Source organism: Dermochelys coriacea, chromosome 10, assembly GCF_009764565.3.
Source record: "Dermochelys coriacea isolate rDerCor1 chromosome 10, rDerCor1.pri.v4, whole genome shotgun sequence".
Lineage (NCBI taxonomy): Eukaryota > Metazoa > Chordata > Testudines > Dermochelyidae > Dermochelys > Dermochelys coriacea.
This window is the reverse complement of record NC_050077.1, coordinates 11,847,632-11,866,460: the sequence shown is the minus strand read 5'-3', so window position 1 is coordinate 11,866,460 and position 18,829 is coordinate 11,847,632. Positions and strand designations below refer to the sequence as shown.

Genomic DNA, 18,829 nt, shown 5'->3' with positions numbered 1-18,829 from the left:
TTAATTAATTTGAATGAGGTCATTAAGTTAGTCTGTAATAATTTACAGTGTGTCATAATTTCAAAAACATGCAACATATGCATGCACCAATCCCTGGCTTTTAAATTACATTAGAAAGCATTCTTGTCTATATATTTTCTTTTCTACATGTTTCTATCTAGCAAAATAACTTCCAAAAAAAAAAAAAGATGAATCTTGATGCTTAGAAACCATGATTCTTATTGAAGAAATACACCCCTTTACATTTCTTCCCTTATTTGGAGTTGCATATTCGGGCCTTCACAAATTGAGAGCTATGTAGCAAAATAACAGTTACATCGCTTGGCACTCCATCTTATGTGCATGCAAAAGGAAAATTTAAGCCCACACACAAGGTAAGTCAATCACTTAGGAAAACTTCTCAGTAGTAATGAGAATATCAAGAACAAAACCAACCAACTTTTACCTAGACTGAACCAATTTTACAATTTCCTGACTAAAACCCCAACAAAATGGATCAATATTTTTTTTTTAAACTGTGCCTGGAGATTTTCTCATGTATGATAACATTTCTATTAAAACAAAACAAACTTGAGGGATTATATCAAATCAATTCCAGTGGGATTTGTGTCCGCTCTAATCCACTATTCAGTCTCAATCTCATTAACATACCAGGCTTAATTGGCATTTCATCCCTGCATTGTGTCTCCAGAATGAACAAGGTGTAATTATGTTAAAAAGAGCACTTCAACGGTTTTAGTTTAATTCATGTCATTCATCCGCATTAGAATGAGCGCAGATGTTCTATTGCGGGATACAGCAAGAGATGAGTGGCTTTGAAACCACACTTTTTAGTTGAAAACTTTATTTTAAAAAAGTTATTTAAGTGAAATGTACAACACAGTATTTTCTTCCTTTGTTTCAGTTGCTATACAGCATTAGCTTTCAAAAGCGGGTTCTGCTTAATTTGATTTTTCATTTTCAAATGAACAGCTGTGTTTAAGTCTAAAATCTCTTTGTTTAAACATACAGAGCCCAGAAAGAGTTTGAACAAAACATCTTTCTGTAAACACTTGATTACCAGGAAAGGCCTGTTTTTCAAAGTAATCTAGGTTTTTTGCTCTAGGTTCTCTTTTGAAAAGAAAAACCTTGCGTCACTTTTCAGATGTTAAACAACAAAATGAACAACCGTTTTACTAATTGCACAGATTTTTTGTATTCAAGGTAAGTAAAGAAAAATACAAGAGGATTTTCCCCTCTATCAGCAATGTAAGTGAACCGCTACTATTACAAATGATAGCTTATGGGCATAACATTAGCCTTCAGCAAATTCTTCCATTCTTGAGCTGTTTGTGAGCAGATAGAGTCGCTGCTAATATTAACAGTAATTGGATGAACAAAATATTCAGTTATAAAACCTATTGGGACAGATATTGCAATTTCCTGCAATATCCTGGACTAGCTTATTGAATTAAGTTAAACCTTACTGAATTAAGGTTTGGTATCTTAGGAGCTGGTATTAAAAATGCAAATGTTTATGGGTTATTGTGGGATCATATGTAACATGACTAATCGAAACCTTGGGAAGTATTATGAGCTTCAAAAGACTATTTGAAAAATGGGCCAAGACAAGAATGAACTTTTAAAGATAAGCTGGTTTCCCTGGATATCTCTAGGAGGATCTGTTAAATCAGGACAGATGGGGGAGCGGGGGGGAAGGAGGGGACTATAAAGAGGGAACTCTCAGACTCTCGAGATTCATAGATTTGGCAGGGTGCTGTGCAACCTGGAAATACCCCAGTCAGAAGGGAGAGAAGCACATCTCTGCCCAAGAGCGGCAATGGCTGAGGAGCGAGAAGCATAAGAGTGGGAGCCCTTGCTGGACCATAGAGGGGAAATAAAAAAGTGTTCCCTGAACTGTGACACATACTATTTAGTGATTTTTTTAGGTCCAATAAACCCACAGAAGCCAAGAATGCTAGAATTAAGGCTCATTTAAGGAGGGCTCTTTAACCAAATATCACACAGTACATTAAGACAAAAGGTCCACTGGTGTCAATTAAGGGCCCAAATATCTGCCCAGACCTTCAGCTTCGACACCCATTTCTGCAGTGTCACATGTATAATGGAACGGTGTTCATTTCCTACAAGATCTGTTCAAAACTGAGGGAGTTTGTTTGTTTTTGTGTTTATCCTCAGTGCAGGTGACTACTGAAGAGAAAAAAATACTTTGTGCGTTTAAATAGTTTTTATATTTGTATTTCCTTCTGTGTTATCCATAGTAGAAAGCTTTAAAAAAGCATAACAATTATATAATTTTATATTCCATATAACTGCTTGTTCCGCATAATAAAAGAATTTAGACAATCAGGTAAATGTGTAATTAGGGAAATATTAAAATGAGTGTATTATTCACAATACACACCGACAATAACAGACTCAAAGGAGCAATCAGTTCAAAGAATTAAACAGGTCTTCAAAACATCAATAATGCAGCATAGTGGCTACTAGCTCATTACAGATGAGTCTTAAGTGAGCATGAAAGCCTTAAAATCCAGACCTATACAGATCACTGGCTCAAAGCCTGACCTAAAAGATCATTAAAATGGCTGTGGCTAATCAAGGACTAAATTAATGTTACTCACTGATGTCAAAATTCTTTCATTAAAATTTTAATTGTGTCTCAATTTTACGGTTTTCATGCTCACTTAAGTCAACTGTAATGAGTCAGTAGCCACTATGGCCTGCTGCATCAATGATGTTTGAAGACATTTCTATTTAATTCCCTGATCTGATTGCTCCTTTGGATCAATTATCAGTTATATTTGAGAGAGAGAGAGAGAGAGAGAGAGACAGACAGACAGAGTTTTCCTAAACATTATCAGTCGATGCTTTTCAAAAGAAAATAGCTGGCACGTAAAGCCTGCTTTATCAAAATAACATAGGTAGTGGGAAATCCATGATATAAACCCCTTCCAAATAACACATATATTCAATTTACAGAATAAGCAAATTATAGAAATCTTGTTTTTCCCCCCCACACTTTTATGAAAGTAAAAAATGACCAAATTTTGCTAAATTCTAGATTTTGTTGAGGAGAAGGAAACAAATTTCCAGGCAAATTTTTATAGTTTGAGCTACAAAATGTACAATACAACTATAAGAGACCTTAAGTCTCACTGGTAAGTACTATGCAAAGTTATAAGTCTAATCACCTATTTAATAACAAAATGCTGAAAAGGGGACTTTTTATAATGATCCTATGCCATGGGACATAATGCAGAAGTATGTGGGCTGCTCCAAGGTAAGAGGAATACAAGTGAGAAAGCTAAAACAGTTCAAAGAAGGCCCAGAGCTTGGACCAGAGATGATACCTGTGGAAGCTGGGCAGCTATTGACAATATAGACTGCAAATCCTAGACAGTAGCATGCCCCTGTGAAGATTACCATGAATATAATAAGTCATGGAGTGTCACTGCTCAAGAATTAGTACCAGGTGTAAAGAAGATTTAGATAGGAGATCACCTAGGCTCCAGAGATCATAAGATGTGAAATGTCAATGAGGATGCATAGAAAGGGTAAGTAAATATGGGACTTCAAAATAATATGAAATTTAAGTCTGTTTTTAAAGTTCTAAAGCTTTAAAGGAAATTGCCTGGAATTCAATAATAATATGTATAGAAAATCAACAGTGGGTAAGTGAAAAGTATTTAATGTACAGTTGGGGAGGTTACAAATCAAGCTTCTTTCTTGTAAAATTGAAAAAGCTGAAAGGGCAACATAAATCAATGTGACTAAGTAGGGAGGTAAATAATACAAGAAAGGACATTTTAAAAAATATATACAAAGAATCTATGAAAGAAGAAGAAAAAACAAAGGAGCACAAAGGATTAACAGTAAACTTCAGAAAGTACCTGAAATTGCATAAATTCCAATATACAAGGTACAGAGACAAAGGATAAAAGAAACAGTTGTGCCATTTAATTGAAAATTTTACCAAGAATAAAGAAATATTTGTATTAAATACGTACAGGTACTCTGTTTCTATCTTTACAAGAAGAGACTGTGGGATTCTGCTTACTCTGGTAATCAATTTTCCAAGGACAACAGGAGGCAGAGCTAGGTATTGAATAGATAATAGAAAATGTTAGGAAAAGGTCAGGTATACTGAAGGCACAGAAAGCACCAAATCCAGACAACAGAGCACCATCACTTTTTTAAAATCACATGCCCACATTACTGAATGGAGGTTTTAACAGGGTCGCACACCAGCTCCAAAGTCCAAAATTTACCTTCATTTCTGTTCTGGTCTCCATGTTATACAACATGACAAGTAGAAAGGGGAAAACACTCAGTACGTTAAAAAGCAACGTATTTTAAACTGAAAAGGGGAAACGTTTTAGCAACGCACATATTAAAGGGGCTCAGTACTACATCATATTGACACGAATAGACTAGTAAACATCAGAAAAGTATTAGACATGTCTATGATTCAATAGCATCTACATTTACACTCTCTGGGATAAAAATTCCAGGGTCATGAAGAAATTACCACATAGGCCAGTCATTGTCTAGGTAGTACTCCATATTTGAACAGATACACTCGTGTTTTTCAAATTCCACTGAAGCATTCATTCATTGATTTAGATAACTGACAGAGACAGGACTCCAGACCAGATGGAAACTGGTCTATTCCAGTACAAAGTTCCTGTTTAATCATTCAGGGATATCTCAAAAGTTATTGTGTTACTGAATTAATTTGTAGCATCCCTTTGTTTCTAGATGAAAGCAATGACACATACATACTAGCCCTTGCCTGAGAAGGAAACAAAAATGGCTGAACGCCATCATTCAAAACTTCATGATCTTCTGGGTATCTTAACAGAAGTGTCAGGTTTTTGAACAAATCTATGGTACTGCTCTATAGGACATATTCAGTGCAAAAAGCCACTCTGATTCTTCAGCCTTCCCAAATAACCTTTGATAAACGGGCTCTCCTCAGATCCTTCCCATTATAACAGCAGCTCACAAGTTAAATGAATGTAATCAGAAACCACTGAAAAATTTTATGGGTAATGTCTAAGCTCTCAAAACCCAGCATCAACATCTAGATTCCTTCACCGCTGGCAGAATAGATCACTCCTTTTTGTTTTTAATTTTGTTTATTTTTTCACATTTCTCTTTCCTCTTATAATTTCATGGGGGAAGACACATTTCAGAATTCTTCAGATCATACTCAGACCCTATGCCCTGGCTGCTTCCCTTAACTATTCAACCTACAATCAAGGACAGGTAATAATCATACTACTACTAATAGTTAGGTTTATATCTTCCTCCACAGATTGCTAGCTGGTTGACAAGCAAAAAACCATGTATTTGCTGTACTAAGATGTGAAAATCTTAAATTTTTCATGGCTAAGTGGTGTTTTCGCAAAAGAAGGTTATCCCATGCTGTGCTGACAGTTTCATTTTTGCAGTGTTTAATTTACTCATGAAGACTCTTCTCTTGCCGAACCACCACTTTTCCTCCAGGGTTGAGCAGGAGAGCACAGTGGTCAAATGCAATCAGAAGCACAAATACTTTCTAAGCCCTGGTCTATACTACAGGCTTAAATCGAATTTAGCTGCATTAGGTCGATTTTATAATGAATGCATCTACACAAGCAACCCTGTTCCGTCAACCTAAAGGGCTCTTAAATTCAACTTATGTACTCCTCCCCAGTGAGAGTAGTAGAGCTAAAATCGACTTTGCTGGGTCGAATTTGGGGTAGTACGGATGCAAATCGACATTATTGGCCTCCGGGAGCTATCCCAGAGTGCTCCTATGTGACCACTCTGGACAGCACTTTCAACTCCGATGCACTATACTGGTACACAGGAAAAGCCCTGGTAAATTTTGAATTTCATTTCCTGTTTGGTCAGTGTGGCAAGCTCAGCAGCATAGATGACCATGCAGTCCCTCCCAGAATCGCAAGCGAGCTCCAGCATGGAGCAAACGGGAGACATTGGATCTGATTGATGTATGGGGAGAAGAATCTGTGCAGGCAGAACTCTGATCAAAAAGAAGAAATGCTAATATATATGCCAAAATCGCACAGGGCATGATGGACAGAGGCTACAACAGGGACATACAGCAGTGCTGCATGAGAGTCAAGGAGCTCAGGCAAGCCTACCAAAAGACAAAGGAGGCAAATGGTCGCTCTGGGTCAGAGCCCCATACATGCCGCTTCTATGATCAGCTACATGGCATTCTAGGGGGGGACCCTACCACTACCCACCACTGTCCGTGGACACCTGCAAGAGGGGAGTCTCATGCAACAGGGAGGAGAATTTTGTGGATGAGGAAGAGAAGGAGGAGGAGAATGCGCAGCAGGCAAGCTGTGAATCCGTTCTCCCTGGCAACCAGGACCTTTTCATCACCCTGGAGCCAATACCCTCCCAAGGCGGGATCCCTGATCCTGAAGCTGGAGAAGGCCCTTCTGGTGAGCGCACGTTTGTAACTACAGTACAGGGTTTAAAAGCAATAGAGTTTAATGTTTGATTTGCCCTGAAGACTTGGTATGCATTCGTGGCCAGTACAGCTACTGGAAAAGTCTGTTAACATGTCTGGGGATGGAGCAGGAATCCTCCAGGGACATCTCCATGAAGCTCTCCTAGAGGAAAAGCCTTTGCAGAAGGTTTCAGGGGAGGGCTACCTTATTTCATCCTCCACAGTAGGATACTTTACCAAGCCAAGCCAGTAGCAAGTAGTCTGGAATCGATGCAACACAAAGCATGACAGCGAATGGTCCTGGGTTTTGGTCGCATGCAAGCAACATTCGGTCTTCATTTTTCTGTGTTAGCCTCGGGAGATTGTTATCATTCACGGTCACCTGGTTGAAATAGGTGAATTTTTGTAAGGGAACACTAAAAGGACCCCATTCATGCTGGGCTGTTTGTGCTTGGCTAAAAGGGATCATCCCATAGCCACACAGCAGGGCGAGGGGTGAAGGGATCATCCCAAATAGCCATGCAGTGGGGTGGGAGGAGCTGTGTGCTGCACATCCCCCTGAAAACCGCAGCCCCTCCTTTTAAATGGCAAACCCAACTGGCATTGCTTGCTACAGGAAAGGAGGATGCTGCAGTTTGAAAAAACATTCCCACATGTTATGAAGGCGTTAGAAGCCAAACCCGCATACCCTTTGGCTTACCATGACTGCCTAGAGACAGAATTCTGTTGCCCAACCGTGTGTGATGCGTCACCATACCGGCAGGCGCTCAATATAAAAGACAAAATACGACCTTGTACCTAAAGCATGTGTGCTGTCTGCTGTGAATTGCTTGAGTCACTGTGAAAGGCTCCCCCTTTTGTTCTCAGAAATGGATCATCTTAAATTTTACTCTCCCTTTTTATCCCCCTTCAGGTGCAAATGTTTCTATGCTCCCCCTATTATCTCCGTCCCTGAGGTTATCGCAGATTAGAAGGCGAAAAAAATGCACTCGCGATGACATGTTTTCCGAGTTCATGCAGTCCTCCCGCACTGATAAGACACAACTGTATGCATGGAAGCATTCGGTGGAAGAGTCCAGGAAAGCATTAAGCGAGCGCGATGAGAAGAGGCAGGATGCAATGCTGAGGCTAATGGAGGAGCAAACAGACATGCTCAGGCATCTGGTGGAGCTGCAGGTAAGCCAACAAGAGAACAGACTGCCGCTGCATCCACTGTACAACCGCCTGCCCACCTCCTCAAGTTCCATATCCTTCTCACCCAGACGCCCAAGAACGTGGGATGGGAGGCTCTTGGCTCCCAGCCACTCCACTCCAGAGAATGGCACAAGCAATAGAAGGCTGTCATTCAAACAGTTTTGATTTGTAGTGTGGCTACAATAAGCCATATGCCCTTGTCCTTCCCTCCTCCCCCACCCCACCCGGGCTACTTTATCAGTTATCTCCCTCTTTTTTAAATTAATAAAGGAAGAAAGCATGGTTTCAAAACAATAGCGACTTTCTTTCCTTTGCCACCTGTGATCGAAGGGGGGAGGATGGTTGGCTTACAGGGAATTAAAATCGAAAAAGGGGGCGGGTTTGCATCAAGGAGAAACACACACAACTGTCACACCGTAGCCTGGCCAGTCATGAAACTGGTTTTCAAAGCTGCTCTGATGCACAGTGCACCTACCTGTGCTCTTCTAATCGCCCTGGTGTCTGGCTGTTCAAAACTGGCAGCCAAGCGATTTGCCACAACCTCCCACCCCGTCATAAATGTCTCCCCTTTACTCTCACAGATATTATGAAGCACACAGCAAGCAGTAATAACAATGGGAATGTTGGTTGCACTGAGGTCTAACCTAGTCAGCAAACAGAGCCAGGGAGCTTTTAAACGTCCAAAGACACATTCTACCACCATTTTGCACTTGCTCAGCCTATAGCTGAACTGCTCCTTATGACTGTCCAGGCTGCCTGTATATGGCTTCATGAGCATGGGAACAAGGGGTAGGCTGGGTCTCCAAGGATAACTATTGGCATTTCAACATCCCCAACAGTAATTTTCTGGTCTGGGAAGTAAGTCCCTTCTTGCAGCTGCAATCTCAACTAAGGCCTTCTCTTTCAAGTCACATTAAAAAATCCTTAGCATCTCTTCATACTTAAGAGTCATGTGAGAAACTGCCTCTTGAAGCACTTGCCACTGTAGTGTTACAGTTGCTAAATATAGCTAGCTTTTTTTTACTAGTAGTAGTAGTACAGATAATTTGGGGAGCAACGTCATTCTATTTTAAGTTATTCTTAACTATTGGGGAAGAAAAGGAAACAAATATAAATGCCGCCTGCCTGCAATACATCTAACCCTGGTCTTTTGTCAGAATGAATTCAGAATAGGACACACCAGAAACTTTCCTGATAAATCAGGCCAGAGACCTTCTGAATTCACTCACAGCCCTTTAAAAGATCTGCAACCACTGCGGGTTTAGGTAGAACCTAGATGAATAATTTGTTCATATTCTCAACGTAAATTGTTCCTCAGTTTCAGATTGAGAAATACTATACAAGCAGATCACCTTAGCTCACGGCACATAATTCACACAAAAAACAAGTGCATTTCTCATATATCTAGATTTTCATATTTTTCTTCTCTCTCTACTCCTTGCCCCAATTAAGCCATTCAGTTTTTCGCTTTATAGGTGGCAAAGTACCCTATGAATTATTAGCACAGCATCAAAAAATTGTGAGAGACAAGTTGTCAAAAAGAAGGGTTCGGTTTACACAGGAACAGCTAGCAGTCTCTGCAACCCAGAAAAAAAAAGTGAACCGTGATACCTGGATAAATCCCAAACTGATAACACAAGACCTAGGAATCAAGGAACAGATTTTAAAAGGTGATGGAAAATTCCAAAATACACAAATAAAGACTTTTGGATGTGTGATATAAGTGGCGCTATCGATTTACTGCATGTATCTATTAAACCTCAAAAATTAAAATACATCAATATGAAAGGATAGATCCAGATTTCATGTTGCTGGCTCCATTCTAGCCCCAACCTGTTACACTGGAAGGCTAAATATACATGGTGAATTAGAACACCCACAGTTAGGAGACCCCATACAATACTTAGAAACTATACTGGGTCTACTGACTTCCACTGAGAGCCCTTCCTTATCAAGCTACAAGGTCTGGCTGCATGGACGGACTAACAACAATTTTTTCAAAAATACCAAGTGATTTAAGGGCCTAAATCTAATTGACCTATGAGACTTTGGCTCCCAGGTGCCTAAGTCACTTTTAAAAATGGGACAGACTCCCCAGCCACTTAGACACTTTTGAAAATTTTACCTTAAATCCTTAGCCTGCTTAAATGAAGAACACACGTCTTAGGCTAGAGCCTGAATTCACCTCTCTTCCCAGGGAGGTTCTATTATTGACATTTGAAATAAGAGTATAAAGCTCAACCTAAGTGAGGCTGCTCCTGGGTTTTTTTCTCCAGGATCTACATGCCCCAGAACCTATATCCTTCTACCCAGAAAGCCTACCACCTCCCCTATATTTTCATGCAGAGCTCCATCATCTGATCACAGGGTGGAACAGAATATCCTGTTACAGGAAGTAGTTTTTTTATGAGTCAGTTCAGCACTCATGAAAATGAAGAACTAATATCACTGCTCAGAGCCAGGGGTTATGTGATTTCCCTCTCACAGCTCTAAAAATGTGTCTTGTAACACCAGTCTTGGACAAAGGGTGGGCAAACCCTTTTTTAAATGGCAAACTATATCCACTCACAATTAGCAGGAGACTATGCTAGTTTCTCTTGGAACCAATGCAACATTTCTACCCAGATCTCCAGAAAGGAAAGGCTAATGAGCTAAATTACTGACCAACCTACAGTGTATGGGAAGAGTTGACTCTTTTTGCAAAGTACACAAAAGCGTTTCTTCAAAGTTTAACGCAACTCTCTGAGGAAGAAAAAACCATCGCTCCCAGCTCATCTCCACCCACCACCATCTTTCAGATAATCTCAAAGTTAGTCACCCAAGAGTGGTTATTCCCAGTTTAATAAACTCCCTCTGCAATGCAGTCAACTACAATACAGCTGTGCTGTCAGAATGATAAATACTCCAGGACAGCATGGAAGAGCCCAAGATACACAGCTTAATTTTGTTTGCTCCTAAGCCTGAAGCCACGTTTTCCTCTGACTAGATATTCGATATCTGCTCACAAACCTCCCATTCCTCCGGGCCATAGTGGGAGTCACCTCTGCACAGCTCTAACTGGAGGACTACAGTGAGCAGATAGGGCCTATAAACAAACCACATCCCGTTTACAACAGGCTGCACAGAGGAGCCGTTACCCTCCTGCTTGGCACTGCCCAATGTGTTGCTTAGCATCACTTCGTTGTTTCAGGAGGAAAACTCATTAGCAAAATTATTTACTTATGACATTTTTTCCTGCCTTCTCAAAGATTACATCTCAAGATAGAGGTACATGAAAGGGGCCGGAATTAGAGTTTTAGGTTAGGACACTGATGGAACTACCGATGAAGAAATTCAGAGGGCTTCAAATCACTGTGTTCCCATTTAAAATAATTGGGTGAAAAATTGCAGCCATTTGTTGGTCTCCACGCCAGCTTTCATGGCAGATGCTGTGTATTTCAAACCAACTCAGGAATCTTTCTAAAATGCATTTTAGTATTATACCCATTCAACCCTATTCCCCTCTGCTAAAATACAGATAGCTCTATGTAAACTCAGCTGTCATGAAATAGATTATTTTTACAAAGAATGTCCTTTTACCAGCATCAGCAAGAACCTTTGAAAAAGCACATCTTCCCGTTTTCCAAGCTATTTTATCCACAATGCCCAAGGCTGGACTGAGTTTAGAAGATAAAATGTTGGAAGTTTATCTAACAAGCTACTTTTATTCTTTCCATCACTAGCCCTGACAGAAAGGCTGCACACAATCAGGAATTAGATAATATGCATCAAGGTCACACAGCACCTGAGAGGGTAAGAGGGAGAGGCAGCCTACAGTCCCATCAAACATCACAGCCTACTCAGCGCTGCTCTAATAACAGTCACTTGATTTTTTAAAGATGTCCTGAAAAGAAAATCAAAATTGTATGTGTTGGGGAGGGTGTGGGGGGGGAAGGTTTCCTCTTTATGATAAATGCAGATTGTTGAAAAATTGTTGGTTTTTGTATCCACCTTGGAAATACAGGTCTTTTGCTACCCTGGAAGACTGGTGATTGGAGAACTAGTGAAATGATACCACAAGAGTGAGTAACTGAGATGGGAAGGAATTTTCAGTCACACTGCCTAAAAACTCTGGCTTTTGTTTGTTTTTTAACATATTTAACTCAAGGGACTAATGAACACCTGGGAAACAATGTCTTATTTATAACACTCCCTCACCCCAATCAAGGTGTGAGAGCTCAAAAGACATGAGACTCCACTGTTCTCCAGGAAAACCAGGAAACCCCTTAACTTACATTTCAGATATTTCTAAAATTAAAAAAACAAGCAAAATAGTTAACATTTTTCAGGCCTTCTACACACACATAAAGCAGCAAAAGAGGGCACAACCCCATTTTTTAAGCCCAATAAAATCTACCTGAGAGGGTTATATGATGAATTCTAACTTCCTGTGAGACAGGATGAGGTGTTATCCCAAAGTCATTGCCACCAACAGTGGAGACCAGAATCTGACTCTAGAGCTTAACCATAAATTACTTGAGTTTTGTAGCCAAAGCCTCCAACAGATATGTCTACACAACAAAAGACAACACCACAGACTCGTAATGATTGGCAGTCTATTCAGAAAAGGCCAATTACTGAAGCAGGGAATAATGGGGCAAATCAGAACAGAGGGGTAGTGACATCGCTATTTGGAATCAAAGACTAGAATGTCAAGAGATCAAAGAGTGGCTGAATTGTATGGAGAATCTGAGTAGCACTGGCTCATGCTATACCTGGGAACAGCCACTGCCACCGTCCTTCACTCACTAAAGATATTACCATAATATGCAGAACATCATCTTAAATAAGACTGTGAATTCAAAGAACTTTCTTTCTAAACTCAAAAATGAGTACATAAAGTGAAATCTGTTAAAGGACAAATAAGTGCATTACCGGACTGAGTTCAGCTGGCTGGGGAGAATCAATAGATCCCCCTGGTTCTATGTCCCTGCAAGTAACGAATCAATCAGGCAAGTGCCTTGCTCTACTCCCACACAGGAAGCAAATCTGTTTACAATTCAGGAACAAAAAAAAAAATAATACATAAAAACTCAGAATTATGCAGCACCCTTTTGTTTCGACAGTCTATGCGATTAACAGCACGGGGCTTAACAGCAAGCACTACACTCGCACTTCATTAAAAGATAAATGTAGGAGTCTGATGTCATCCTGTACCAATAATACGATAGCACTGATCACAATTAGGGAAACATCAGATATAAACAAACTGCCCACACATTCTTCAAAGGCATGGAGGGACACAGAAATAGCAATATTGACCATCCTATGCTTTACCACAGATTTTATACAGGATAGTTCAGCACTATAGAGAAAAAGTGGCTGTTGCCACTGTTCCACATGCTATTAATGAACTAGAAGACTCATTCTAATACATTTAACAAAGCATGGACACAACATGCTGTGTGTTTGAACTTAATGATTGGAGAGAGTCAAATAATAGGCTCAAATAGAATTATTTAATCAAATATTATTAATGAAAGATTAATACAACACTATGCATAGAGCTCTGTGTGGATATAAAATTTGTATCCGCATCTGATTCACAATCTGAAAAAATGATCTGTGAATATAAAGCGCATATCTGCAGGGCTTTAAATATAAAATTTGGATCCACATCAATCCACAATCCACAAAAACGATCCGCAGATATCTGCATCAGAGGTTGCAGATATATGTGGATAGAAAGCTGATCTCCATGGATTTGCAAGGCTCTAACTATACCGAATACAAAAAGAATAGATGCTTTCCCACTCCCTGTAGATGGTGAAGGGAAGGTGGTTTGGTCACTTCTTCATCTGGTGGAATGCTCACAGTGCTCATTCCCAATCTAACTTTCCAACCCTCTTTACTCTTATAGAATGAGACAACTAAACTCCTTTTTTGGAGGGAAAAATCCTTTCCCCTGATTAATTTTATCATGTGTTCAGTTTTATAGTTCTTAGTTTACTTGATTGATTAGTAAAAAGGAATCTATAACCCAGTCATTATTACTAACAGCTGACACAACCAATAGTTCTCAATGAGTTAAAAACATCTTTCAATAGGTCATTATTTCCTCCATTACAGAACCCATCTGCAATAACAAGTAACCCCATTTTGTTTATAACATACTTTTGTGGACACTCATTAGTTTGAAAGGTCATTTTCCTGGACACCTGGGCTACATTAGTAAAGTCAGGGTAAAATCCAGAGTTAAAAAATTATATACATTCGATTATTGAGTTCATTTTTCCTTCACCCATTAGGTTCAATTGAAGGACAAAGAACTTTTTAGTTTAAAGACATATAGGGCAATAAATATATAGACACAAAATAAAAAGTCTTAAATGAGTGTCCAACATACAAAAATCATAAAAGTTACTATTTACTAACATGTATACAGCTAGGGAAAAAGTATGTTAAATGGTTACAGAAGAGGATAGAGTCTGGACTCTTGGTTTATATTCCTAGATCTACCAGTGACTCACGTGACTTAACTTCTTCACTTTTAAGATCTTGCCTATAGTGCAGATTTACTGTAATACCCATTCAGGGCCAGCCATTGATGCAGCTGCATTAGGGAAAACCCCTAGGGTAGACATGTAAAGCCACTAAGTAGTGGGGGAGCTTACCCTTGTTTCAACCTGGACTAAAACGACACCAGTGTGAATAGCAGTTCTGACCTCCTATGCTAGGGATTTGCACTGGTGTAACCACATCAGTGAATGGCCACCAACGACTATAATCTGGGCAAAATCCCCAGCATAGGCAAGACCTTACTTTATTCACCTTTAAAATTTAGATAGTATCTACTTCAGAGGAAAAAAACACACTGTTGGCAGAAGATTTTGAGTCTCCAATTAAATTAAATATACTCAATGAAAATTACCATATGATAAATAAAGATGCAGAGATACAGGCATCCATGTTCTTCAGTACTCACCTATGATTTCTACTTCTGCCTGTCCTATCTTCACCAGTAGCTTTTCAACTGTACGTCACTATAGATTAAACCACATCTGATCCAGATAATACAGTGCTCAATATTTATGCATGCTGAACAAGTCAACCAGAGAGAGAGGTGTCATAATCATGACTGTTTGCTTTAGGAGTTTAAAGTGTTGGAGACCTTCTGAAGGTTCACCCACTATAATCCATATTTTAGAGACCTAAAATCCCATGAATAGGGATGGGAAAGGTAAGACATCCAGTAGCTAAAAAGTATGTGAAATCCCCATGCTGACATTCTGTGGTGTTCAGCCAATGAATTACCCAAGCTCAGAATGGTCTCAGCACAGCTCTTTACGCAGTTAAGCTCAAGCAGGTCACAAGTCACGATTCCAGATTTGGGAAGCACCCAAACTTTCCTTCCTGTTTTGATGAGACTCAGACATGTGCGATTCTGAGAAGGCAAAAGGAAGGAGAAAAATACTGACTTGCCCTTTCTCTTACAAACCATCTACCCAATAATATTACCATTACCTAACTTGTATACATCATTTTTATCAGTTGATCTCAAAACACTTTACAAGGAAGGTCAGTATCATTACACCCATTTTACAGACAGGAAACCAGGGCACAGAAAGAGGATGCGACTTGCTCAATATCACCCAGCAAATTGGTAGTAGAGCCAGGAACCAAGGTCTCCCAGATCCCAGCCCAGTGCCTTATCTATTAGGCCAAGCTGCCATCCAAACAAATCAGAAGATTTAATTGGTATCAGTCCTGGAGTTCCCCTTCAACCATCCAAGAAGAGATTCAAAAGGAATAAAAAGCTTAACCCAGGGAGTAAAAAAGGATCAAAGAAACCCAAGGGCCTTGAGGGAATAAACTTTACAGTTGGGACAGGTATTGCAAATGAAAGACCAACTCAAATACCAATGTGGGAAGACGACTATTACAAACTACAGTTGCAAAACATAATGCCCAGAAAGACGCCCTGGAGAGGCAAAAACAACGAGGAGTCCTTGTGGCACCTTAGAGACTGAATCTGGATGTACTTGTTGATTCAGGTATTAGTGCCAATGGCAGACCACTTCCTCAACCCAAGGGAAACAAACAGTTTCCCTTATACAATATACCAAAAATGTCAATATCCCAAGTGTTTTATTGAGAACTGCATAGTTCAGTGATGCAAGAACATGGCTAGGAGTAAGGACTGCTTTAGTCCTAATCCCAATTTTGATGACTCCTTTGGTTAGTCTCAGACAAGTCACTGAATTTATGTCTACACTGCAATAAAAACCCCAAGGCACAGAGATTCAGAGCCCAGGTCAGCTGACTCAGGCCACATGGCTAAATATAGCAGCATACACATCCATGCTCAGGCTGGAGCCCAGACATGCAGGGTCTCAGATCCCAGGGTCCTGCCTAAGCCCAAACAGCTATACTGTGATTTTATAGTCTCACAGCCCAAGCCCCATAAGCCTGACTCTGCTGACTCAGACCAACTTCAGCCATTCTGCAGGTCTTTTACTGCAGTGTAGACATATCCTCTGTCTCAGCTTCCTCGTCTGTAAAATGGTAAGTATTCACCAGGGATTTCTGCTATCTTCAAATTCTTCCCAGGCTTGAAACCATCTAGTTGTCCATACAGCTAGTCTATGTAGCTACATTTCTTATCACTCTTACCCTAACTTTCCCCCTCCCATTGCTTTCATTTGTTTGTTACATTCTTGTTACATTTTGTATTAAATTGGATTGTAAACTCTTCCCAGGCAAGCACTGGCTCATATTTTTGTTCGGTGTCTAGTACGCTGCCCTCTTAATATGCTTTCAGATAGAAAACCTGACACAGATATGTGGAATACCCCATTCTTCTCAAGGGACTCATAAATTATCAGTAGACTTCAGAGTTAAGTGCCTCTTCACTACTATGCTTCTGCTAAAATTAATTGGAAAAGTCCAGCTGCTCTGGTATTGTGGACAGAGCTTGAGTAGAGTATGCATACAACCACATTCCCCCATCTACCCCTGGGGAAAATGTTGTGTAAATAGCCTGTTTTTATTAAACTGACATTGTTAGATGAGCACCTAAGCACAGTCAGAACTGTGAGAGTGTGCACAGAAGTATCTTTCACTAACAGGCCTCAAAGGAAAATCTGCATAGATGGCATTTGTCTTTTCTGTACCTGAAGTCTCCAAGTTTGCGCTGGTCATCAACTTATCAAGAAATATAAATGAGTGACCATTTTAGGGACAATTTAAGATAGATCTAATTGCATGTTTGTTGGTACTGGTAAATTGATATTTTGTGTGGGAGTGATTTATAAACATATTATACATTCTCACTCAAATATTCCAATACAATAATCCAAAAATATTTGTAGCGCTGTTTTTATAGTAGGATCTTTTATGGTGTTCTCTCTATGTAAAAAGGCATGAATTAATTTCAGAGACATTGTCTGGGGAGACATTGTGTGGGGAGCATAAACTTCGTGAGCTATTCAAAAGTGTTGTGCCAGCCTGTCTAATAAAATGACATTTGTAATCCAAGTGAGAGGGTATGTACATATATACCTAGAAAAAAAAAAAGTTCTCTCGCCTCCTTTCCCACCTGTTGAGTGTGATACTCTCATTTCTGCCCATATGAGTCAATCCATTCCTGAAATTTCTTAGGTTTCCCCTTTGCAAACAGTAACTGTTTACATTTCCCACAGGCCCCACAAGACCCAGATATGGTAAAAGAAGCAGTGCAAGCACCTTGTTATGCAATTATATAGCAGAGAAAGGAAGTCAAGGTTTATCATGAAAAAGTAAAAGCAAAAGCTAAAGGAATTCAATGCACACGTAAAACAGTATATGTCAGAAGGAGCCCACCAACTTTAGGAAAACTCTGCCCTACTATATTCTTCTATCACAAACCGCTTTAAAATTGGCACAACATCAAGCCTGCCAAGCCTTAAAAATCCATGGGAACATCCTTGGAAGATAAAGCATAGAAATTATTCAAACTGAAATGCAGTGATTAAGACATCACAGGCCAGTGTGAAGAGTCAATAGGAAAAAGGTTTAAGAAAATCAACTATGATCTCAACCTGTTCAGGCAGAGAAAGTCTCTCCAGAGACAAATATTACAATTAAAAAAGCAGTCATTAGGCAAGATCCTTAGATATGGCTCACTTTTCCTATGCATACAAGCAGCACGATACAGTTTCAAATAGATTTTGTTTCTCTTAAAGCGAAGAGGCTGGACTGACAGTCCCAGAAAATGAAGTGCAGTACAGCATAGGGAGTATCAGGACAGAATAAGCTTCCTGAAGGCCTATCTTAAATACACAGGCAAACACCTCATTAATATATAGGAAGATGGAGGTAAGACTAAAATCCAGACCCACAAGCAAATTCTCTGAGCTAAAGGTGTACATGCACAGGTGCAAGCAAGCAAAGGCTCATCTACACATCACCCACAGTTTCAAGCTATCATTCTAATTTGAGATTCAACTCATCCATGAGTTCCTAAACACAAATTCCTGAAACATAAAACAGCCAAGTCGGGCTCCAGATGAGACACTTTTACATGTACCTGAAAAGGCACTGTACATTATAAAAAAGAACGTGCATCACTTACATTTATCCTCAGGCAAGTTTCTGGAAGAACTGGAAGGGTCTGGTGATTAGCAATGGGATACAGGAGTTTTCACTACGAAATGGCTGTTTCAAATCCAGCCATGGTCAAACAGTGACAAAACTGTAACCATCTGTCACCGTGCCTCAGTGGGTCCCAGATGAGAATACCAGAATCAGGACAAACTGCTGAGAAATAGAGCAAACTCACCGCAAACTGGTGGTGATTCTATCATTAGATATACCAAGCCAGTAACAAAAATGAACTTCTGCCTCACCACACTGGTTAACAAGAAGTCAAAAATGCAGTCTCCTTTGGCATTCCCTCCCTTACTTTGCCACCCAGACACTAGAGTTTATGATGAATGGTTATCGAAAACCAATTTCATCAAACAAAGGGTTCTTCCTATCTCAAGAGATCAGCCAAATATCCAGGTTAATATAGAACTCAGATCTTACCCAATAAATCACACTGTTGCCAATCCTTTAGTAATTAAAATCTAAAGGTTTATTGATAAGATAAAAGAAGAAGAGGGTTAAAATGGTTAATAGATCATATACATACAATCATTGCAAAGT

The 18,829-nt window shown here is 39.7% G+C and overlaps 1 protein-coding gene across 12 annotated transcripts in view; it reads right to left on the bottom strand.

Moving 5' to 3' along the window:
• Positions 1-18,829, bottom strand: part of MAD1L1 (mitotic arrest deficient 1 like 1) — a 551,618-nt gene that overhangs the window by 430,858 nt on the left and 101,931 nt on the right. The window lies entirely within an intron of this gene.